The sequence below is a fragment of the Pleurodeles waltl genome, chromosome 8 (genome assembly GCF_031143425.1).
Source record: "Pleurodeles waltl isolate 20211129_DDA chromosome 8, aPleWal1.hap1.20221129, whole genome shotgun sequence".
NCBI classification, from domain to species: domain Eukaryota; kingdom Metazoa; phylum Chordata; class Amphibia; order Caudata; family Salamandridae; genus Pleurodeles; species Pleurodeles waltl.
The window spans coordinates 85,868,629-85,893,433 of record NC_090447.1 but is presented as its reverse complement, the minus strand read 5'-3'; the positions used below and the strand labels follow the sequence as shown (position 1 = coordinate 85,893,433).

Genomic DNA, 24,805 nt, shown 5'->3' with positions numbered 1-24,805 from the left:
CCTTCCCATTTTGCAGATGTTGGTGTGGTTACTACTGTGAACAGATGTGATGACTACATACTGCTACAAGCTATTTGTTGGATGGAATCACAGAGTACAGGGTAATTGCACAGGATGATACAGTTCAATACATTGCATATTTCTGTCAGATAAACCACTATTACTCCATTTCTGTTCAATGGTGTTTATTTAAGGGATAGTGCAATGGAAAGGGGGGAATGGCAGAGGAAAGTCCAGTGTAGTGAGGCAGTCTGTTTGTAGCACAGGCCCAGCCATGGGAAGGGGAGCAATGGCAGTTGAAAATGGACACGGTGATGCAGTGGAACACAAGGGGGACATCCTTGAGGGGCTCATTTCCTGGCGGTGGTCTTGGTTTTGGCAAGTGTCTCTGGTATCTGTCTGGGTCGCAGGGGACGTTTGCGGGGGGTTTACCTTCTGAAGGGGTGCTGGTGGTATGTGAGTCCTCTGGCAGGGCCTCCAGTCCACTAGCTGCAGCTGATGTAGAGGGCTGGGCAGGAGTGTGGCTAGTGGAAGAAGCTTGCTGGTGGGTGGAGGATTCACGAACGACTAGCAATGTCTTTGAGCACCCCTACAATGGAGGCCATGTTAGCATTTAGGGCCTGCAACTGGTGCATGACCTCCTGGTGCTGTGCCTCCTGCAGCCGCTTGTTTCTCCTGCATGATGTCGATCACCTGGGCCATCCTGTCCTGGGATTGTTCATAGGCCCCCAGCATGTTTGTAAGTGCCTCCTGGGCAGTCTGTTCCCTGGGCCTGTCCTCCCCCTGGTGCACAGCTGTGCTCCGGCTGTCCCTGCCCCCCATGCCTGTGTCCCCTGATTGGTGTGCCCACTCCCACTGACACCAGGACCCTCATTGTCTTGACTGTATGATGTGGACTCAGGTCTCTGTACAGGTGGGTACATTAGAGATTAACATGTCCTGGGGACAGCAGTCAGGGGGCATTGGGTGGCAGCTGTGGTATTGGAATCTGAGGGGGTGGGCTTTGTGGTGGCCTGGCTGTGGAATGGGGTAGCTGACTGACCGGTGGTTCCAGATGGTCCAGGGAGTTCATCCAGATCCAGGGCTCCAGAGTTGCTGTCATCGTTGGGGGCATCTTCTGATGGGGGACTGGGTAGAAGTGGCACCTCCTCGCTTCTGACACTGGCTGAGGCACCTGTGGGTTTGTAAGTGATGTATTATGCTACATGTCTGTGACATTTTAGGCATTACTTACTTTCCCAATGATATTGGTGTTGTCCTGCCACCTTAGGTAGTGTGTGGAGATGGATTGTGGGATTGGGAGTTGCTGTGCATGCATTGGTGGTGGGTGTGCATGCAGGACTGGAAGGGATGTGCATGCAGTGTATGGCATGCAGGAGTTGCCATTTGGGTGTGTCAATTGGGGTGGTGCAGTGTGTGGGATGGTATGGGGTACTAAGGGTTAGGGTGAGGGGTGGTGGTGGCATGCAGGTACGGGGAGGGTGATAGGTATCAAAAGTTGAATCACCAGTGTCCAGTCCTCCAGATACTCCAGTGAGTCCCTTAGGATGCGGTATAGCCAAGACCTGCTCCTCCCATCCTGCTGACTGCGACCTGGTGCCTCAACACAAAATAACAGAATGTGTTTCCTCCCTGTACGTACATGGCATGCACACAATGGTATCTGTTTGATGCCTATGAATCCCACTTTGATCAGTTCTCTTACTAGCCAGGTCTGAGGAGGTGTGTGTCTCTTCTAATCAGTCACTAGTCAAAAGTGGCATGAGTGCTTGCTGAGCAGTGGTGATACTTGCAGGGGATGTTAGCATGTCCCTTTTTAGCATGTGTTTGTTTACAAGTTATATATTGTCATTTGTTTCTGGAACAATTCCCAATTGCAGATCAGAGGATATGTTCAAAGTGTTTTTATGCGGCATCGCAGTAGAGTAGCTTTAAATAGAGACAACCATTACACATTAAATAAAATAATAAATGCAAATGTTGGATTTCAGCAATTGTGTAACCTTTACAACACTCTGCCAACCAAATTAACTAACCCACTTTTTCTACCAGTGGGAAGAAGCATGCCTGATAAGTTTCTTTGACTATTTTTACTTTGGTCACAGCTTCTTCTGAAGTCTGGGAACTGACTATATTGATTGAAGGACTGGTGTTGCTGGATAAATAAGGTTATATTAAGTTGTGGGTCACTGTTTCCTTAAGTTGTGGGTCACTGTTTCCTTGGAATCCACCCCAGACAACTCTTTTTTGTAAAAATAAGACTGTATGGGTTAAAGTAATGACACAATTAGGGTTAACTCAAATTAGTCTGAGGGAACTGTTTGTTACATGCCAGGAATTTTGACAGGGCTGTCTCAGGTCATTAAAATGGGTAACTTTGGCTTGGATGTTATTTTACATCTCCAGAGGTAATTCAATTTCTCTTATATTCTGTCCATATTGTGGATAATATGAATGTGAAAAACATTTAATACCTTTATTTGCTATATGTGCATAGTTATCATTTAATTGCCTTTGATGTGTTAGTTTCTAGAATCATAATTATAAAGCATGATATTACATGTTCTCTGCAACTAATACGTGTAAGTTGACAAGTTGTGCCATTGTGGTCAGTTCTGTTCCAGAGATGTGTGTTGAAGGGTGCTTAGACTCAGTTGCACCCCAGATCTCTTCTCTAGTTACTGATGCCCCCTTGGCTAGTGTTTTAGGTTGCTGTTGGATATCCTAAAGAGCTTCATGCTCGTGTCATCGCAGCATCAGGTGTAGTGCATGTAATGGCAGGGCATCACGTTAGTGCTGCTGGCTGACTGCTGATGGATATGCAGAATCCTGATATATTCAGAATACCGATGAACATAAATGACAGCATGTGATAATGAGTAGGTAACAGTATCATTTCATAATGATGTTTTAGAAGTCTGAAGCGAGAAGTTGTAATGGTGGTGTTAGAAGGGGGTACATTTCATCACAGAGCACATGGCAAGTGTTTTGCATTTGGAGGGTGGCACTAAGTGACTCTGGTGGGCAGCAGTGTCCAGGAGATAATTTGCATATTTAATGTGAAGTGAATCTCATTTAGGGAGCCTGACCCTCATTTCCTCCTTATATGTAGTAAACACAAATTGTTAGCATTTTCCTGTTGTAATCCCTTAAAAGGATTCAACCTGTCAAATACATTACCATGAAAGGTTCAATTAGAGCATCATTTCTTTGTCACGTTACAGCACTGGGTAGGTTGAACTCTCCCGAAGCAAAGATGCCAATTGACTTGTGCTATTAAATAGCAAGCTTGGCGCAACCGCTGTGTGTGCCTTTGTAGCAAAAACGCCTGCCTCTGGCGCTAGCTCAAAATTGACTTTTTCTTTTATTTACCTACGTTGCAGTTTTATTGGATGCTACATGAATCCTTATTGCTGCACAGGGTGTGCAGGTCTGGGTGAAATACTGGCAGAAGTTGAGAAATTCCTATTATGTGAGGAATTCTTGACATTTTTCGACATTTTTCAATAATATATTTTGTCTACTTAGTAATCTGAGTATGCACATCACATAAAAAGTCCTGCGAGATAGCAAGGCTTTTCACACTGAAAATGCCAATAGACCTTCAGGTCAGATGTACGGAGCAGTGGTTGAAAAATATTGGTTCCAATTTGTTACCAGATTTTTTTGCGACCAGTGCAGTATTTTGTGAACTGACATATGTACCAATAGGTCGGTCACAAAATATAAATTCCTAGTGGGTCGTAATCCATCTACCTCGTTAATGAGATAGGTAGCAATTTGCGACTCACTTGTAATCACAGCCATCACATGGATGGTGGCCTGCTGGGGTCAGCAAACCACCATTTATGTGATAGCTTTCAAATAAAGCTATCTTAATTTCCAAAATGAAAACGTAACTAATATTTTTTTAAGTTTAATGGTAGGCCATGGTTTATAGGGACACTCCCTACTCTTAAAAACAAAATCTTCATAATTCTCAAAGAGAAAGGGGTCCTTTTGGGACACCTTGCTGTTTGTGAATGGCTTATCACTACATCTTTGTAGATGGTAAAGAAATAATGCTTTGCAACAGGATTTCGATAACAAATAATTAATACATACCATTGAGATTGGGTATTTGGAAAAGTGGCCATGAACATGTCCCTTCCAAATACTGAATTGGCATGAACCCAAATTGCAATTCGATAATGTTTAACCAAATCGCAATTTGTGGTTTGCACATAACCAAAAGGCATTTTTGGAAACTGGGCCATTTGCGTTTGCAAAAAGACCTTGCACTCTTGGCCCTTAATTCTCAAACTAGTTTTGTGTCGGTATCTCGCAAAGCTTTATTTCGTGAAGTGTCCTTTAAGTTAAATAAAATGAGGCGAGATCAGGCAAACAACATTTACAACAAAAATTTAATTTCACGAAATAATGCAAAGACCCACTTGAAAAAATACGTCATTTCTCACACCACATGCCAAACCTGTTGGTGCTATTTAGTGGTGACAGAAATCACCCAAGAAGGAAAGGTACCGCAGTGTGCCCATAGCAATACAGAAATGAAGTAGGATACCCTCCCGCAACCTATATGCCCATAAAAGAGAAACTCCTCTTCATTCTCAAACCACACAAGTGTACCTTTTGGAAACCAACTCAGAGCACCATTTCTATCATAACATACATGTTTCAATGGGTATAGGTGGGGTGTAAAATACTCGGTGTGAGGTTAGTGTGAATTATTAGTAGTGGGAGTCTGGTGGCACACTCATGTTCATTTAGGGTCATGAAGTCACCGTAGGAGCAATGACAGCTAGGTGCTAATAAAAGCAGAGCCGGGTATCAGAGTTGTTTATTCATTTATGCATCAGTTCATGACCTTTGACTGTAAAGGGGAAAAATCCAAGCAAACAGTTTGCACTTATTTTGCCTTTGTCCTTATGAACTATGGGCCATATGTACGAACACATTTTCCCATTGACATAGAATGGGAAAAACCCTTTGCTACATCTGGCCCTATGTACTTTTAACATGTACAATTACCACCAGCGTAAGTGTGGTGGGAACTTGCTTTTTCACTAACAGCAGAAAAGTTGTCTCAGCTGATAATGAAAGCAAGTGACAAATTAAGGTGGTAGGTACACCATCATGTGCCAGTTTTAACACTCTCAAAACACCTCAGAGCCTCCTCAGTTCTTGAGTTCTGCAAGAAGCTGAAGACCGGGCTCTTCGTATAAGCACCATGGGGACCACACACTTACACACCTGCCCAAGCGCCTCGTTACCTTTTGGGTGATTAGCGCGCTAAACAAATAAACATAACATAACAAATGGCCCTGCAGTCATAGCACACGAGATGTGGACTAGGTTATATCCATCTGCCTTTCTATTAGAAGAGGCAGATGTCAGATCCGTGCCACGTGATGCGGCAAGCTTATGCAGCAAAAGAACTAGTTACTTGAGAGGATAAAACACACAACACAATAATACTATGTTCTGGTCTAAGTCTTAAAACAGTACAACTGTAAGAGTAAGTAGTTTCTAAACAGAGATACTCTCTCCATGTTGAACTCTCTAAGCAGTGTCTGGATAACTTGATGGAGGGAGAGAGGAAAAAGAAGAAACCAGCAGTTCGGATAGTTCAAACCTGATTCTGAGTAAGGCTGAAAAAAAATTCTGGGGGAGATACTGCCCAGCCTGATTCTGAGTTTACCGGTTTGGGGCTCACACAGAAGGATCTATGTGCCCGAACACATGTGAAAGTGGGGATTAACACATAGACGCCATTTAGGGGTTGTCAGGTGGCTTGCCCTTCGCGACCCCTGGTACTGCTTGGCGACCCCCTGCCTCAGAGGTGGCAAATTCAGTGCCTGGAACACAGTGACAGCTCGTGCTTATGGTCCTCAGTTGGGGCTCCACTCTCTTTTTTTCTGTCAATTTTCTATTATACTAATATCGAATAATAATTTTGTATTCGCTATTAGTGTAATAAGCTGGAGTACAATTAGTTGGAATACACCCTTTGATGGCAGCTGAGGCACTTAAAAATGCTTTTGAATTTATGTTGCGTGCATGCTTGATGGTGAGATTTTCTTTATGTGAGAAAGTGTATGGAAGTGTGAATTTGCGTGTATGTGTAAGTATATGTGTGAGTTAAAGTGGACGTCAGGGGCGTGCAATGGCACCTCCGCTACTCCGGGCATTTTGGTGAATTGACGTCCACAGATTAACATGCAGGAACATGTCCAATATTTGCAGCCATCGAATTTGCATGGCACTGGTGTGAGAATACCTACTAGAAGTGGTAACTACATCATGGTATTTTTGTGTCCTGTACCAGAATGATGACCTAACTAAAAAATAGTGCATTTGTAGAAATACTTACTTTTAGGTAGAGCCTTGACGGCTTTGTGTCTGATCCAACTCCAGGAAAAATAGTGCTAAAAATAAATTGTGGTTTTAGGAAGGAGATCTCAGAATTGTACAGTCCAACAATGTATACACATTTCCAAATCTCACAGTCTCAGGATATTTCCGGAATGCGACATCATACATACATTCTACCGTGGGGCTGTTGGGTTTCACTCATATGTTCTGTAAAAATGAAGTCTGCTTATTTTGAGGGAAATTTATACTCTTTCCAGCATCCCCCCCACCCCCACCGTTCTCCTTTGCTCAGCTCACATCCTGATCTGTCCAGAGACATCCAGGCTCCAAGGGAGTTCAAAACCATTAAAATACAATTTTCTAAAAAATCCCCGTGGACTTATTAAACATTACAATTAATGGAATTATAGCTATGCTAAAACAACTATTTTCAGCAATGATCTTTTAATGACTAAAAACCCTAGTACAAAAAGCAAGGTCTGTAGGTTAGTGATATCTGCTGCAATACAACCCCACTGAGCATCAATTCATTATTAGCTCTTCTGTATCTTTCCTATGTTTGTGAGATCACAATAAATGTATCAACAACTGTATCCGTCTGAAAATATATTACAGACATTCAGTTTATCCTCTGCTATCACCACCACTTAAAGTTGGATCGGCTACATTGTGCACATTGTTGTTGTACTTGACCTGCTCCAACACCTGACTCCTTGGGTTCCAGAAATGCAGAGGAATTTGGTTACACCCTTTGGTCCATGATACTTTACAATACAAAGCGTATAATATGAAAAGGGCTGTTTTTGGAATATATTGTTACAAACATTGTTCCCATCTCTTCTCTCTGAGGATACCATTACCTGTCTACATCCTGTCCTACTGAACTAAAGAGGTTTCGACCTTCCAGGTGTAACACACTCATCCCACACTCCTCGACAGCACGGTGAGAAAACCAGCATGTCATCCCTATTCATTTATTATGCTCTGGCCCAGGTCCAACTCATCAGTACCAGTCAGTGGGAAAGGTGAGCAGGCATCCCAGTACACCATGTGCTTTAGATCACATCCTGCAGTGAATCTCTGAACTGTGTCAAGCCTAAACCTTATCCTTCTGGAGAAGTGAAGTCCAGATCCATAAGCTTGTTTTGCATGGGTTGTATGATGCAACAACAAAGTCATACATAACACACGCATTTACAACGAATGCGGAACAATAACGCAAGCCTGAACCACGCAAATATAGCACTGTAATTGAAATTACCTAAACCACACAAACACATACCTTAACCACGAATATTACAACAATGGATATTGAAGACGGGGTAAATGTAAAGTATAAAACACAAATATATATATATTTTTAGTTTTGACATTTTGTAAAAAAGTGAAAAAATAAACAACACTGCAAAAATATATATGGAGGTAAGGATATATATTTAGCAAATGCGTTCACACACAGAATATGCGTTTTTTATAATCGTGTTACAAAAGGAGTCCTTCTTTTATTTCTACACCATACTAGAAGTATTTTTTCTCTGTAATGACCGATATTCTATGGTTCAAGCGTACATAAAAATCACGTTCTAAAACGTGCAACATTAATATATGTTTTGTCATAAATTTGTTACAATAAAATTGGTTTGCAAAACTTATTTTATATTAAATTATGGTGCACCACTAAAAAACATATATAAACCGCCCTCCACCATTTTGTGGTCAGTGTCACACTGAGTACGTTTCTGACAAGACGTGTATTTCAGAACTGAAACAAGAGACATTCATTCTGTAGAGAACAGTGCCATCTAGCAACACAAATGGTAAATAAATAGGAACATTTTATCATAAGCAAACAAAGTTTAATTCAAGAAAAAGTAATGTAGTATTTATATTTTTTTCAGACTTAAATAAATTACTTATGAGGTGACTTAATATTCAGAATACAGCACATCAACTGTTTAAGGTAAATAATAAAAAGAGTAAATAACCTCAGTGTAAATATAGAGCAGCAAATGGAGGATAAGTTGAATAATACTGATGAGTGACTGGGTGCAAAATGACTGTTATGAGTCCACTGGGAACTTACCTCAAAACAGGTGAGCAGTAGGCAAAATAATTATTCCTACTTCTCTAGGTACTTACCTCAGGGCAGGTGATGGACAGTGACTGGGGGGGGGGAGCAAAATTACTATTCCTACTCCACCAGGTTCTTACCTCAGGTCAAGTGATGGACAGTGACTGGAGGACAAAATTACTATTCTTGCTCCGCTGGGTACTTACCTCAGGGCAGGTGCTGGGCAGTGACTGGGGGGCAAAATTATTGTTCTTACTTCGCCAGGTACTTACATCAGGGCAAGTGACAGACAGTGAATGGAGGGCAAATTGACTATTTTTAATCCACTGGGTACTTATCTCAGGGCAGGTCCAGGACAGTGGCTGGGGGCAAAATTACTGTTCTTACTCAGCCGTGTACTTACCTAAGGGCAGGTGATGGACAGTGACTGATTGGGAAAATTACCATTCTTACTCTGCTGGGTAATTACCTGAGGGCAGGTGCTGGACAGTGACTGGGGGGCAAAATTACTATTCTTACCCTGTAGGGTACTTGCCTCAGAGCAGGTGCTGGGCAGTGACTGGGGAGCAAAATTACTATTCTTACTCCGCTGGGTACTTATGTCAGGGCACGTGACAGACAGAGGCTTGGGGAGCAAAATTACTATTCTTTCTCTGCTGGGTACTTACCTCAGGCAGGTGCTGGCCAGTGACGGGGGGCAAAATTACTATTGTTACTCTACCGAGTACTTACCTCAGGGCAAGTGATGGATAGTGACTGGGGGTCAAAATTAATATTCTTACTCTGCTGGGTTTGTATGTCAGGGCAGGTGCTGGACAGTGAGTGGGGGCAAAATTACTAATCTTACTCTGCCAGATACTTACCTCAGGGTAGATGTTGGGCAGTGACTGGAGAGCAAAATTATTACTTTTACACTGCTGGGTACTCACCTCAGGGCAGGTCCTAGACAGTGACTGGAGAGCAAAATTACTAGTCACACACCACTAGTTACTTACCTCAGGGCAGGTGCTGAACAGTAACTGTGGATCAGAATTACTGTTCTTTCTTTGCTGGGTATTTACGTCAGGGCAAGTGACAGACAGCGACTGGGGAGGCACAATTACTATTCTTACTCCACTGGGTACTTTCCTGAGGGCAGGTACTTGGCAGTGATTGGGGGGCAAAATGACTATTCCTACTTCGCCATGTACTTACATCAGGGGAAGTAAAGGACAGTGACTGGGGGGCAAAATTACTACTCTCACACCACTGTGTACTTACCTCAGGGCAGGTGCTGGACATTGACTGGAGGGCAAAATTACTATTCTCACACCGCTGGATACTTACCTCTGGGCAGGTACTGGACAGTAACTGGGGACCAAAATTACTCTTCTTACTTTGCTGGGTACTCACCTCAGGGCAAGTGATGGACAGTGACTGGGGGTCAAAATTACTATTCTTACTCCATTGGGTACTTACCTCAGGGCAGGTGCTGGGTAGTGGATGGGGGCAAAATCACTATTCCTACTCCACCAGGTTATTACATAAGGGCAAGCGACGGACAGTGACTGGGGAGCAAAATTACTATTTTTACTGCATTGGGTACTTACCTCAGGGCAGGTGCCTGGCAGTGAATGGGGTGCAAAATTACTATTCCTACTCCACCAGGTACTTACATCAGGGCAAGTGGCGGACAGTGACTGGGGCCGAAATTACTATTTTTACTCCACTGGGTATTCACCTGAGGGCAGGTGCTGTACAGTGACTGTGGAGCAAAATTACTATTCCTACTCCACCTGGTACTTACCCCTGAGGAAGGTGCTGTACAGTGACTGATGCTTCAGGTAACAAAGGATATAGTAAAGCAGTACTATTATCATTTTGAATCAACCCTTACACAGCTTTTTAAGCAAAAAAACAATAAATACTGAATCCAAGGATCTACTCAAATCTTTCAACAAAGCTTTTATACTACAAAGTAAGTTCATAAGAAACAATAAACTTTTTAGAAACAAAATGTCAAAGCAATGATTTCCAATATCATGCATTAACATTGCATTTCTCTCTTGTCATGTTGAAATTTAACATATCCAGTACTATTTGTTCCTTCATCTTGCACTTTCCAACAAAAATAATCAAATACCCCATAATCAGACAAAGCAAGTAGCACATCAATCTCAGGTAATTAAATCAAGAATTGAAATTTGAGACCTAAAACTGCAGAGTAAAAACACAACTAAATAAAATAATACAACAAAAAATGTTTTTTTTTCAATTGCCTTTTTAACTGTCCCCTTTATCCACAGGCTAGAATAATATAATAAGCAAATATGTTTTTGTCAACAGAGAACAAAACACAAGTATTCCTACTCTGCCTTGTACTTTTCTCTGGGCTGGTGCTGGACAGTAACTTGGAGGCACAATGACTATTCTCACTTTGCTGGGTACATCCCTCAGGGCAGGTGGTGGACAGTGACTAGGGAGCAACATTACTATTCTCACTCTGCTGGGTAATTACGTCAGGGCAGGTGTTGGGCAGTGACTGAGGACAGAATTATTATTCTTACTCCATCAGGTGCTTACCTCAGGACAGGTGCTGGACAGTGGCTTAAGAGCAAAATTACTATTCTCACTCCACTGGGTACTTGCCTCTGGGCAGGTGCTGGATGTTGTCTGGGGGGCAACATGACTATTCTTACTCTGTCCGGTACTTACCTCAGGGCAGGTGCTGGACAGTGACTGGGGGACAAAATTCCTATTCTCACTCTGCCAGATAGTTATCACTGAGGCAGGTGCTGGACTGTGACAGAGGGGCTAACTTGCTATTCTCACTCTGCCAGGTACTTACCTCAGGGCAGGTGCTGCACAGTAAATGGGATACAAAATTACTACTCTTACTTCACCAGGTACCTATCTTTGGGCTGGTGCTGGACAGTGACTGGGGAACAAAATTACTATTCTTACTCCACTGGGTAGTAAAAAAACTCAGGGCAGGTGCTGGACAGTAAATTGGGTGCAACATTACTATACCTACTCTACAGCTACTCACCTATGAAAAAACAACAGAAGATGGACGGAATGCAGAACAAATCAAACATTCACCCCCAGTCACAGATCCATCGTTTTTTTTGCTTGCCATGCCATTCCAGCTCAGACCCATCCATATGCAAATCAGTCTTGACCCTGCTCCCCATGGGAACAGCCCAGCCCGAACTGCCAGGGCAGGTCCTCCCTGGACCAGAAACAAGCATCCTGGGACTGGTTTCAGGGTATCACCGTTCTTCAGCCAGGCCAGCTTGAATCCAGTGGCACAGTGAGCAAGGGACCCACGTCTTGGCATACCCTTCCCACTTAGGGCAACTTTAGCAACACAAAAGGATGATGGACGGAGTGCTGAACAGTGCACACTCACCCCCTGTCACAGATCTGGGTTTAATTCATCATTCTTTTGCTCACCATGCCACCCCAGTTTGGACCCAGCCATATGCAAATCAGTCTTGACCCTGTTCCTCATGGGAACAGTCCAGCCCGAACTGCCAAACCAGGTCCTCCCTGGAACGTTTTCAGGGTATCACCCTTCATCAGCCATGCTAGTTTGAATCCAGTGGCACAGTGAGCAAGGGACCCACGTCTGGGCATACCCTTCCCACTTAGGGCAACTTTAGCAACACAAAAGGATGATGGACAGAGTGCTGAACAATGCAAACACTCACCCCCAGTCACAGATCTGGATTTAATCCATCGTTCTTTTGCTCACCATGCCACCCCAGTTTGGACCCAGCCATATGCAAATCAGTCTTGACCCTGTTCCTCATGGGAACAGTCCAGCCCGAACTGCTAGGCCAGGTCCTCCCTGGACCAAAAACAAGCATCCTGGGACCGGTTTTAGGGTATTACCCTTCATCAGCCAGGCTAGCTTGAATCTGGTAGCATAGCAAGCACGGACCCACATCTGGGCATATCCTTCCCACTTAGGGCAACTTTAGCAAGGATGATGGACGGAGTGCTGAACAATGCGAACACTCACCCCCAGTCGCAGATCATCCTTTTGTGTTGCTAAAGGTACTTACCTATGGGCAGGTAGTGGACAGTGACTCAAGAGCAAAATTACTACTCTCACATCACCAGGCACATACCTCAGGGCAGGTACTGGATAGTGACTGGGGAGCAAAATTATTAATTTTACTCCACTAGCTACTTACCTCACTTCAGGTGCTGGACAGTGACTGGGCGCAAAATGACTATTCTCGCTCAGCCGGGTACTTACCTCAGGACAGGTGCTGGACACTGAGTGCTGGACAGTGGCTGGGGCGCATAATTTCTATTCTCACGCTGCCAGATAATTACCTCTGAGGCAAGTGCTGTACAGTGACTGGAGCGCTAAAATACTATTTTCACTCTGCCAGGTGCTGGATAGTAAATTGGGTACAAATTTACTACTCTTACTTCCCCAGGTACTTACTTCAGGGCAGGTGCTGGAAAGTGACTGGTGGACAAAATTACTATTCTTACTCCACCAGGTACTTACCTCAGGGCAGATGCTGGACAGTAAACGGGGTGCAAAATTACTATTCCTTCTCCACCAGGTAGTTAGCTCAGGGCAGGTTGTTAACAGTGACTTAAGAGCAACATTACTACTCTCACTCTACTAGGAACTTACCTCAGGGCAAATGGTGTAGAGTGATTGGGCAGCAAAATTTCTATTCTCACTCTGCCGGGTACTTCCCTCAGGGCAGGTGCTGGACAGTGACTGGGGAGCAAAATTACTATTCTTACATCACTGGGTACTTACCTCAGGGCAGGTGCTGGAAAGTAAACGGGGTGCAAAATTACTATTCCTACTCCACCAGGTACTTAGCTCAGGGCAGGTTGTGGACAGTGACTCAAAAGCAACATTACTACTCTCACTCTACTGGGAACTTACCTCAGGGCAGATGGTGTAGAGGGATTGGGCAGCAAAATTACTATTCTCACTCTGCCGATACTTCCCTCAGGGCAGGTGCTGGTCAGTGACTGGGGAGCAACATTACTATTCTTACATCACTGGGTACTTACCTCAGGGCAGGTGCTGGACAGTGACTGGGAGGCAAAATTACAATTCTCACTCTGCCAGGTACTTACCTCAGGACAGGTGCTGGACGGTGACTGGGGGCGAAATTACTATTCTCACTCTGTCAGATACTTACCTCTGATGCAGATGCTGGACAGTGACTGGTGGGCAAAATTACTATTCTCACTCCGCTAGGTACTTACCTCAGGGCAGGTGCTGGACAGTGACTGGGGGGCAAAATGACTATTCTTACTCTGCTGGGTACTTACCACAGGGCAGGTGCTGGACAGTAAATGGGGTGCAAAATTACTATTCCTACTCTGCCAGGTACTTACCACAAGGCAGGTTGTGGACAGTGATTTGGGGAAAAATAACTATTCCTAGGTACTTCCCTCAGAGCAGGTGCTGTACAGTGACTCATGCTTCAAGCAACAAAGAATGTACTGAAACAGTACTAATTCTTATTATTTTGAATTGACCCTTGCAGATCTACCTATGCAACAAAAAAAAATTGAATCCAAAGATCTGCTCAAATTTCACAACAAAGCTTTTATACTCTAGAGTAAGTGCATAGAAAAATAGAATGATTTTGGAAGCAAAATGGCCAAGCAATGATTCAGAATCTTGTGCATTAACAATGCATTTCTCTCTTGTCATGTAGAAATGTAACTTAACTAGCAGTGAGAGTTCCTTCATCTTGCAGTTTCCAACAAGAAGAAACAAATACCCTATGCATCAGAGAAACCACATAGCACGTCAATCTCAGGTAACTAAAGCAAAAATTTAAATTTGAGCACTCAAACTACAGAGTAAAAACACAAACAAAAATAAAATAACACAACTTAAAATGCATTTTTGCTACAGGCTTTTTAACTGTTCCCTTTCTCCACAGGATAGAAAAAAATATAATAAATACATCTGTTTTCATCACAGGCAACACAACACATATGATCACTAAAAAAATGTAATACGACAAATACGTATTTTTTTTTTCTCTTTTCCTGAACAGCATTACCAACAATGGTGTCACAACAACACGCAAATTATGTTAGATCCCAACAGGAAAAAAGCTTCTGAAATATAGTGGCTACCTCTACTGTAAACAGAGATTGAGTGAACCCCATAATCATTGAGGGGTATGTGCAATATTACTCTTCCCATTGTACAGGTAGATCTCGGTTACTCTGGAAGATACCGTTGTTAGGACAACAGAGCATAACCACTCTGCCTCTGCAATGGAAATAAAAGTATGTGAAAATGTACAACAAATTAAACTTCTTGCACACACCTCCAATGAACCCTGTCGAGCAGTATTAAGAGAGGCAGCGCAAAACATTCCTGTAAATATTGCTAATAGCATGCACTCTATACCCAAGCTTAGAAGGAAGATCCAAAGAGAAAAACTGGATAGTAATCCCCACCGAGTATCACCCCAATCCTATGCAGATATTAAGATTCCCCCTCAACTAACTGTAACTTTCTCAAATGAACCTTTCCTCGTGTATGATAATGAAAACCCTCAAAAAAGAATATTATTTTTTTGTGCTAACCATAACCTAGGTATCCTAGAGAATACTACAGTTGGACGGTGGATGACACTTTTAAATCAACCCCCAACCCATTCAACCAAATTTATACTATTCATGCCAACAAAAGTAATATAACTATCCCACTAGTGTACATCTTACTCGCAAACAAACATTCCTCAACTTACACAGAGTAATCAAAGATAAAACATGACTAAAAGTCCTAGAAAAGTAATACTTGATTTTGAATTGACAATTATTAATTCAATAATCAATTTATACCGAGACACCCAAGTTCAAGAATGTTTCTTTCACTTTTCTCAGGCATATTGGTGTAAAATTCAGAAGTCATGCTTGGAAGAGGAATATTTGTCAAGCAGTAAACTTCAAATTGAATTAAGAAAATTGACTGTGTTATGTTTATACCACCTGATATAGTAGGTAAATTCTACACTGCAATTACAGAATCTGAATGTTTTATCCAGAACGAAGAGAAATCAGTACAACTACTAAATTACTTTGAAGAAGCATGGATCGGGATGCAGGAGGATACCAATATTTCACATTGAATGGTGAAATGGCTACACAACATGTTGAGAAGGTGGTGTAAAAACTAACAATGCCATTGAGGGATGGTACAATTTCTTTAACAAATCTATTGGCAAACATCATCCTATCCTCTACCATTTAATGGAAATTTTGAGAAAAAGGAACAAAGTTTCCAAGAAATGAGGCTTGCACAATCACTGTCAGGAAGCCTAATCCCAAAAATATAAACAAAAAGTAAGGATATGTCTGAAAGACTATTGGAAAAAATTAAACAATTTTCATTGATTGTTTTTACTGAAAAAAAGGAAATGTAAAAATCCTACCGGGAGCTGTCTTCTTTTTTTCAACCCATGGTGACCTTTTAAGTCCACATATCTCCATGAGTCTTCATCAGTCCAATGTTTCCAGTACTGAAATGGAAATTGAAAAATGTAAGAATGATATCAGACAAACAACTCACAAATCTTCAGAAAGCATTTTTCAGTAAGCCCATTAACAGATGTAGGGATAAAAAATAATAATGCAAGTATAATATAAATATTCTTTCCAAGAAAAGTACTTACCTTCTAAATTCCAATATTGCGTCATTGCAGGGAAAAGAAATGTGTGTTTCACACAATTTAGCAAATTATCCTATCTGTTTGAAAAATGGTTATTAAATTTAATTTGTATATAACCCCTCCAAAAAAACATAATAGGCAATCACTCAAAGCATATAGGTAGCAAATGTACTCTTGCAAAACAAAAATCTAAATAAATAACTGATGTAGGCTTACTCTTTATCATCAATGTAACCAATTTAATTTACAAAGTATATGCAACTTAATGACAGCAGTAGAAAGAAATAACTTTACAGGAAAACGGAACTTGATATCCACGAAAGACCCATGTGGTCTTTTTCTAGCTTATTTTTAAAAAAACTCCATCCACCTACTAACTCGATATAAAAGGTTTACAAAATGAACTTTTTTTTACACAATTATTTTATAGGGTAATATTTTATGTTTACAAGCACCATTTTAAATGATTTCCCAAAAAGCAATTTACCTGATATAGGCATGTGAAAACAACATCTACACGAATGAAAAGATGGTGAATATGAAACAAAAGACTAATATTAACATTACTTACCACATACCTACATCCCACATCTTCTGTTACAACAGAGATAGCCAAATATTTACTTTAAATTAAAAATTAGATTGTGCTTACCTGGACAGACTTCTCCCATGCTTTCACTCCTCACCGCAATGCTCCACCAACTGTGAAAACAGATGTGCAGCTGTGTACGTAATGGAAACCTACACAAACAGAAGAAGGGCAATTTTGTACATTGAAACCAATAAAAAACTGTGGGAAAATACATTAAAGTATTTTTAGAAGCATGCAAAAACATGTAAAACATGAAAAAATGATTTTTAAAATGAAAATGTATTTAGACTGTTTATAAAATGTATGTTTCTGTATTTATATACTATTTATAATAAATTAATATAGTTGAAAATTATGTTTCTTATTTTTCTCTAAGTTTTTGGGTAGAAATAAAATATCTACCTATGTTAAAAATAGTAAAATCTTTTACTATTTCTATTATTAATTAACATTAATTTTTCACCTTTTCATAACAACCTAGAACAAATTATTACTCAGGTATTATAATGAATACCTGACTATTCAAAGACTCCCGCATCAGTATAAACTTGCATCCCATCTACAAAGAAGAATATTACAGGACCCATAAAATATTTCCTCCTTAACTAATAAAATACATTTTAAATGCATTTCAACTTCTACAAATTAATACTCAGGCATTAAAATTAATACCCAAGTATTAAAACACTTAACCACCAATAGCCCCTTTATACCTAGCATCCCGTTCCTAAACAAGGTGTTACAGGATTTGTTATAAATTAGTTCAGAAAGTCTTTTAATAATAAAATATAAATACTTTTCTGCCTTTTAAAAGTTAATATATAAGGTATTAAAACTAATGCCTGAGTATTAAAACACTTCCCCCCTATAACCCATGTATCCCTTGCATCCCTTCCATAAACAAGTGTGTTACACGATGTTTCTAAAAAGTAAATCAGGAAATTTTAATAGTAAAATGAAAATATTTTTCTTAATTTTGAAAATTATTATTCAATTCTTAAAATTATTACTTGAGTGTTAAAACACTCCCCCACCCATAACCCCTCTATCCATTCATTCTGTCCCTAAGAGGGCATTACAGGATTTCAATAAAAAATTAAATCATTAAACTATAATAATAAATTGTAAATAGTTCCATGGTATTTAGAAATTACTTCTTAAGTATTTAAATTGTTACCTGAGTATTAAAGCACTCCCCCCGCAACACCTGTATCCTTTGCATCCCGTCCTCAAAGGAGGGTGTCACAGGATTTTTTAAAAATCAAATAAGTAAAATCGTAAAAATAAATTTTAAATCCTTAAAAAATACTAATCAAGTATTACAATTATTAATTAAAACACTTCCCCACCAATAACTCCTGCATCCCTTGCATCCTGTCCCTAAAGAGGATGATATAGGATTTTTTTAAATTAATTTTTATAAATTTTGAAAATTAATTCTAAATACTTTTTTACCTTTTAAACATTTCTACTCAAACTGAGTAATAATACACGCCCCACCCATAACCCCTGTATCTCTTGTATTCCGTCCCTAAAAGGGAGTGTACTATGATTTTTTATAGAAAAAATTAATTATTAAAAATCTAAATTTTAATTAAAATACCTTTGTGAATGTAATAAAACTTAGGTTTTTAACAAATACCTTTGAATGAATAAAATTTCCCTCCCATTACCCTTCAATACTATTAAAAATATATATATATGTACATATATATCTATATGTATATATATTTATATACATATATATAAATATATATATATATATATATATATATATATATATATATATATATATATATATATGTATATATCTATATATATATAAACACTTAAAATAATTTTAAAACAATTAAGAAGGCACAGATAGCTAGCTAGATAGATAGAAAGATAGATAGATAGATAGATAGATAGATAGATAGATAGATAGATAGATAGATAGATAGATAGATAAACAGATATAAAAACCATAGACAAAATTATCAAACATAAAACTCATATATAATTAACAAAAAAGCACGGTTCAGGCAATTGTGTTGTAAATGCATGCATGACAAAAACATGTTGTTCAGACTTACCTGTTGTTCAGTCTGCGTTCTTCAGGTCCGACTATGCTTAGACAGCATTGAAAACGCTGTTTCCATGCTCCATGTTAGGCCTTGTCTCACGTATGCATAAAAGAGTGATAACTCTAGCATTGCAGGCAATCACTTCTTCTAATTGACTGAGTTAAACTGAGAAAATTTGACTCACTAAACCTGACCCTGCCATAATACCTGTAGCCTCACCAGCAATCAAAGTCTAAGTCTAAGCATATACAATATTTAGATTTGAAAATGTGTTCAATCTATAATTTCTTGCCCCCCAACATTTTTATTTTTTGTTCTCTTTTTATCAATTACATGCCAAAACCACCTAGATTCATGCATACATTGCCATTCAACTAATAACACATTTATTTGACATATGCTCATACCTGACACCCACACCTAGCGGCGGGTACAAGAGAGATAAGCGCCTGGCAGCAGACAGATTATTTTGGTGGCTCCTCCACAATAGTTTCTGATCCATTCGCAATCGGGTTTTGTAAAAGACACTTGGAAAGTTCCAAACTGAGTAAACCTTAATCACTGCCATGGCAAGGCTTTTGAACCTATCATCAAGTCTCCTGTACAGAAGTAATTCAATGGCTTGCTTTACAAATTAAATTGTTCACATACATTTTTCTGCCTTGATTTACTTTCAAGGTCATCCCTTCAAATAACAGTTGGATTTCTCTGCCATGACTTACCTGTTAGGAAATAATGTTTAAATAAATACTGAAAACTATTTAATGTGCCACATTTAACTAGTTCTTTTGATAGTTGTGATGTGATGGGATGGTACTAAGTGTAATGAGATGTACAATGAAACTGGAGGGACTGGGGAGGAATAGAGTGATTAGAATGGATTGGGTTGGGATGTGATGATATGTGGGGGAATGGAGTTAACTGAGATGATATAGGGTGTCCTGGGATGTGATCAAATGGGATGGCTTCTTGGTGTTGGTGAGAAAGACCAGTAGAGGTATCCTAATTAGTGTGGGATAGTCACATTATCATTGTCTTCCCAATTATAATGTAGCCATGAAGAAAGTGAACTGAATCAAGACAAGAAATCCACATGACTGATAAGAAAAAACTTTACTTTGCAGATTAACCTTGTATGGAAAACAAGAAGGCTCCCAATACACCAATATTTTCCACTATGTCTCTTCCTCCGGTTATTTCTGCCTCACAGTTGGCCAATCTATTGGCAGCCCCAGAACATTATTCTGTTGACCTCCAAAAGATTAATATTTTCCTTACCCAATGCCAACTGCATTTCTTGTCACCCTACACCCTCCTTTCCAATGCAGATATCTCAAGTTACATTTGTCTTACCTTACATGACCTGTGATGCTACCTTATGGTGGATATCTCTGGTATCTTCTGGGAATTAGGCTTCACATAATTGTGCTAGAGTCACATTGAATATATGATAGACATATTGTTACCCAATCAATTGGGCTTACAAGGGCTTACTAACATACCTAGTTCAGTTCAACAGGTTAGTGGTGTAGTCTGAGTGTACACAGGTCCAAAGAGCCTGATGTTTTTATTATGGCCTAAGGGAAGAGTTTAAGGATATGCTGGCTTTTGCCCAACTAGATGTGAAGTTTTGATTGACCTACTCTTAAAACTAGACCTTGTATCTCTGAATGGAAGTGAGGGATGAGATGATCAGAATTCTATCATAAGTGTAAGCCTGAAAAGAGTAGTAAAGGTGGTGGTAATTCTCTGGTGGAACCCATGCAAGTAGGCTTAATTTGATATCCATGGTCAGCACAGAAAAAACTAATGTTGTCAAGCAAATCTCTGCCTTTACTGTGGTTTAATAGAAGAGAAGATTTGAAACAATACTTGAAAAATTATTTGGTTAATTGTTTTATTCATCACTCAAATGGTTTTATTCATGCTTCTAAATCAACGCTTCTTCTCCTTAACTATTTGCACCCAAAAAAGGAGAACTTTGGACTTGCATAGATGGCATTTGGACAACGTATTGAATTGTAAATATAGAGAGATAGAAATATCAGAAAAAAATGTTGTGATACAAAAATATCAGGATGCAGAAAAATTGTCAAGAATTTCATGTTTTCAGGTAAGTATCATTCTGGTTGAGAATATTGTTGTTATAAATATCATTTTCAATAATACAGTTGTACCAAATATCATTTTTAATTAATCTAATGTGTCTTAGTTTATATATTGAATTTATGTGTTAGTGTTTTTTGTATAATCGTTATTTAAAAAAAAAAATATAGGCCCTCGTTGCAAGTTTGGTGGTTACCGGACCGCCATCCTAGCGGTAGAGGTCGCACCGCTGCCTCTCCAGCAGTGCAGACTCCCATATTACAACCACGGCGCTGATCCCACCTTAAGAAACTTGGGGCCACATGTAGGAAACTCCGAGATTGCGACTCAGAAATTGCGAGTCTGTCTGACTCGCAATTTCTGAGTTGCAATCTCGGATGCAGAACGGTGTCTCAGACACCATCTGCGACTCGCTATGGGGTCACAAAGACCCACCACATCAATGTTCATGAGGTGGGTCGCATTTTGCGACCCCATAGCGAGTCCCTGCACTCACAGGGATGGTGGCCTGCTGAAGTCAGCAGACCTCCATGTCTGTGACTGCTTTTTAAATAAAGCAGTTTTTTTTTTATTTTGCAGCCCGTTTTCCTTAAAGGAAAACGAGTTGCAAAATGAAAAAACTTCCAAAACCATTTGGTTTAGTTTTTTCAGAGTAGGCAGTGGTCCATGGGACCACCGCCTGCTCTGAAAAAATATTTTTGTCGACATTCACAAAGGGGAAGGAGCATCGCGTTAGGCCGTTTGCATGGCGCAAATTGCGATTTTCGCAGTTTGCGTCATGCAAACGGCTTGCTACATCTGGCCCCAAGTCTCTCCAGTACTGGCCAGTGCAGTCAGACCGCTGCCAACATTGGTAGCTATCTCCAGGCCGGGGAGCACAAATTCACCACCCACCATATTACGAGTCAGAAGACTGCCAGGATTTCCGGGTTGGTCCGACCGCCATGAAAAGCCTGGTGAAACTGCAGTATAAAAGGAGACACTCACCTCCAGGTACACAGACATGTCTGCTGCCGCCATTTAACCCGAACTGGAAATCTTCCCAATGCGGTATCTCCCCATACACTTCCAGGGCCAGCGACGACGACGAAGATGACAACCATATGTACCCCCACCTAGCATACATTGGAGGGAAGGGCAGTTTTACACACCCACACACAACACACACACCCGGCACAGACAGCGAAGGTCACACACATGCGCAAACAAATGCCCGTATCAACACACACATCTACAGACACACACACACACACAAACTACACAAACACACACCCTAAATACACACACCGCAGCCAACGGAAACGTGCCATGCACACAGCACACTGCATACTCACACCACCGCCACTGTCAAACAACCATATACAACACCACACAATCACACAACAACATCACAAACACACAAACGCATTGTCAGAAAGGCATATCAAACAACTCCACCCGGCAACACATACTGGCAGCAATATGTAGCAACAACACACAATCATATAAATAGTACAGACATCCAAACAAGAACTCAGGTGAAATGCCACATCTAACCAACATGCCAAGGACATCACAGATGCATCATTACATATACGCTCGCACACACCAATACCAAACAATGCTACACACAACCATAAAAACAAATCACAACAAGCACATGGCACGAGTCACCAACTCAGCTCATGCAGCAACAATGATACATCCCATACATATACAACACAAACATCAAATTATACAGTTATAACATTTCCATGTTGAAGGAAATCCGGGACAAGTTTTCAACCTTGACATCCACATCTATGTGGGAAGGTGTATTGAATAAATAAATGATAAAAAGTATGTACAAGTGAGGCCTACTGGCCAGTCCAAATGTCTTAAGTGCCCCAGGCACATTGGGCACAGTCACATGCGCCAACTTGACTTCTAAATGCAAAATGGCCTCCACGTGGCAGGGGCATCAATGGGGCAGGCAGGCACCTCAGGGATGGGTAGGGATGGTGGTGGGGGCCTGGGCTTGGAAGGGGGATCCTTGGGTTTAGGTTTGTGAGGGGTGTTTAGGCTTAGATTTTGATTTTTGGGTAGTTTGTGTGGATTTTGGGGTAGGAGTAGGGACCTTAGACATTGAAGAGAGTGGTTTCTTTGCAAAGGGGAGGAGCATGGGCACTACTAGGGAGGCCATGGGAGGACTGGGAGGTGGAAGTTTTGCTTTGAGGCAGAGAGACATGGCGCTTAGGAGCATCACAGAGTGGGACAGGAGCAGGGAACAGGTCAAGACTGGCAAGGAAAACAATTTTAGGTACTTGGGGGCGGTTATGGGTAAAAGGTTTAGGAGTGGAGGTAGAGGGAGTGGCTGTAGGAGGTCTTGGTGTGCTCGACGTGGATGCATGTTTATGCAATGTGTGCTTGTGTGTGGTGGGTGTATTTTGGGTAAGTGAGTGAGGGTGTTTATGTTTTCAGGGAGGGGAAGAGATGAAGGAAGATGCTATGCAAGATGTGTGAGTGTATGTTGGGGTAGTGGCTGCAAGTAAGGTGGGTGTGCTGCATGTGGTCGTGAAGGTTATGGTGGTGAGTGCGGATGTGGTGTGTGAGGTGGATGTCTGCGGATCTGCTCTTGTGGTGTCTTTGGGTGTGACAGGAATGGTGGCTGTTGTTGTTTCTGTAGTTGTGTGTTGACTGTGTGCATGCTTGTGGTGTGTCCTGTGGTGCCTGTGTTTGTCTTTGCACACCTTGTCTGTTGTAATGGGTAAATGCTGGCCTGTTTGTGTGCTCTGGATGGGTGAGGGGAGAAGGGTGTTGGATTGGGCACAGGTAGCTTGAGGGGGTATGGAAGATCAAGGGACGCTGGCTGCTGTCAAGGAGGAAGCCAGAGCCTGAAACAATCTCTGCAGGCCAGCCAAGTCACCATGAATGCCTTCCAGGTAGGCATTACTTTGTTGCATCTAGGATGTCAGTCTCAAGTTACTAAGGGGTGAAGGCTGGGGCCCCATCTGGCATGATGCCATTGTGGCTTCCAGATACAGAACACAGCAGCTCATGCAGTGGAGGTCTTGCTTGCTCGAGTGTCCAGAGTCAAGTGAGCTGGGCTATAGAAAATGGAGGTCAAGGCCACCATGGTCATAACCGTCACCGCCGACAGTGATCATCATTGGCCCCAGTTTCCCATACACATCAATGTTAACCAATGAGGAGTTGGAAGGCGGTTACGACCACCTCCCGCCATGAAGATTAACACTGGAGGAATGAGGTCACTTCCATCCGTCCTCTACATGCAGGACAGGCGGCTGACATTTTACATATGTTTAAGATATCTATGTCACCCTAGGGCATCATAGCTTGATGTTAATCACTAGTTGCTTGAAAGATGTCAACTCATGTGAACTCACTAGTACAGTGAGTGTCACCTGCCAATATGTCTAATGTATTATCTTTTCAATGTGTGGACATTTGAAAACTGTATCCTACTAAGGGACGAGTTTACTATGTCTGACTTCCATCTCTGTACAGATCCCTTGTGAAAAGTATAGCAATGGAACTGACAGCCAGGATGTCACAGGTGTGTAACTGTTTTCCTGTGTCAGATTTCAAATAGCGTAAAAATGACTTGTCCTTTTTTCACTTCAGTGGTGTACTTTAGTAACAACAGTGTGACAGATGTCCTGGAATTTGACTCTGTACTATGCCTAGATACCATCCAATGGGAAGATTGAGAAATGCACTGGCCTACCGTGCCCTGGTCGACCTTGCTACCATGGAAGAAAGACACATTGTTCAGACGTATCGTCTGAACCATTAGACCGTCAGGGGACTGTGTACCCAGTTAGAGACGGATCTCCTGCCAGCCATACACAATCCCTGTGCCAACCCACTAACAATACAGGTGTTATCTGGCCTGCATTACCTTGCTTCAGGATCATTTCATGTGACTGTGGGACTTGCTTCAGGAATGTCACAG

General features: G+C 41.1%; 1 long non-coding RNA gene across 1 annotated transcript in view; it reads right to left on the bottom strand.

The window, feature by feature from the left end:
* Positions 1–16,845, bottom strand: part of LOC138249064 (uncharacterized) — a 244,358-nt gene extending 227,513 nt beyond the window's left edge. The window contains exons 1-2 of the long non-coding RNA XR_011194692.1: positions 16,760–16,845; positions 15,871–15,957 (exon numbers count right to left, since the gene is read on the bottom strand). This is a non-coding gene — a long non-coding RNA (uncharacterized lncRNA). The remainder of the gene's footprint in view (positions 1–15,870; positions 15,958–16,759) is intronic.
* Positions 16,846–24,805: the final 7,960 nt, after the last annotated feature.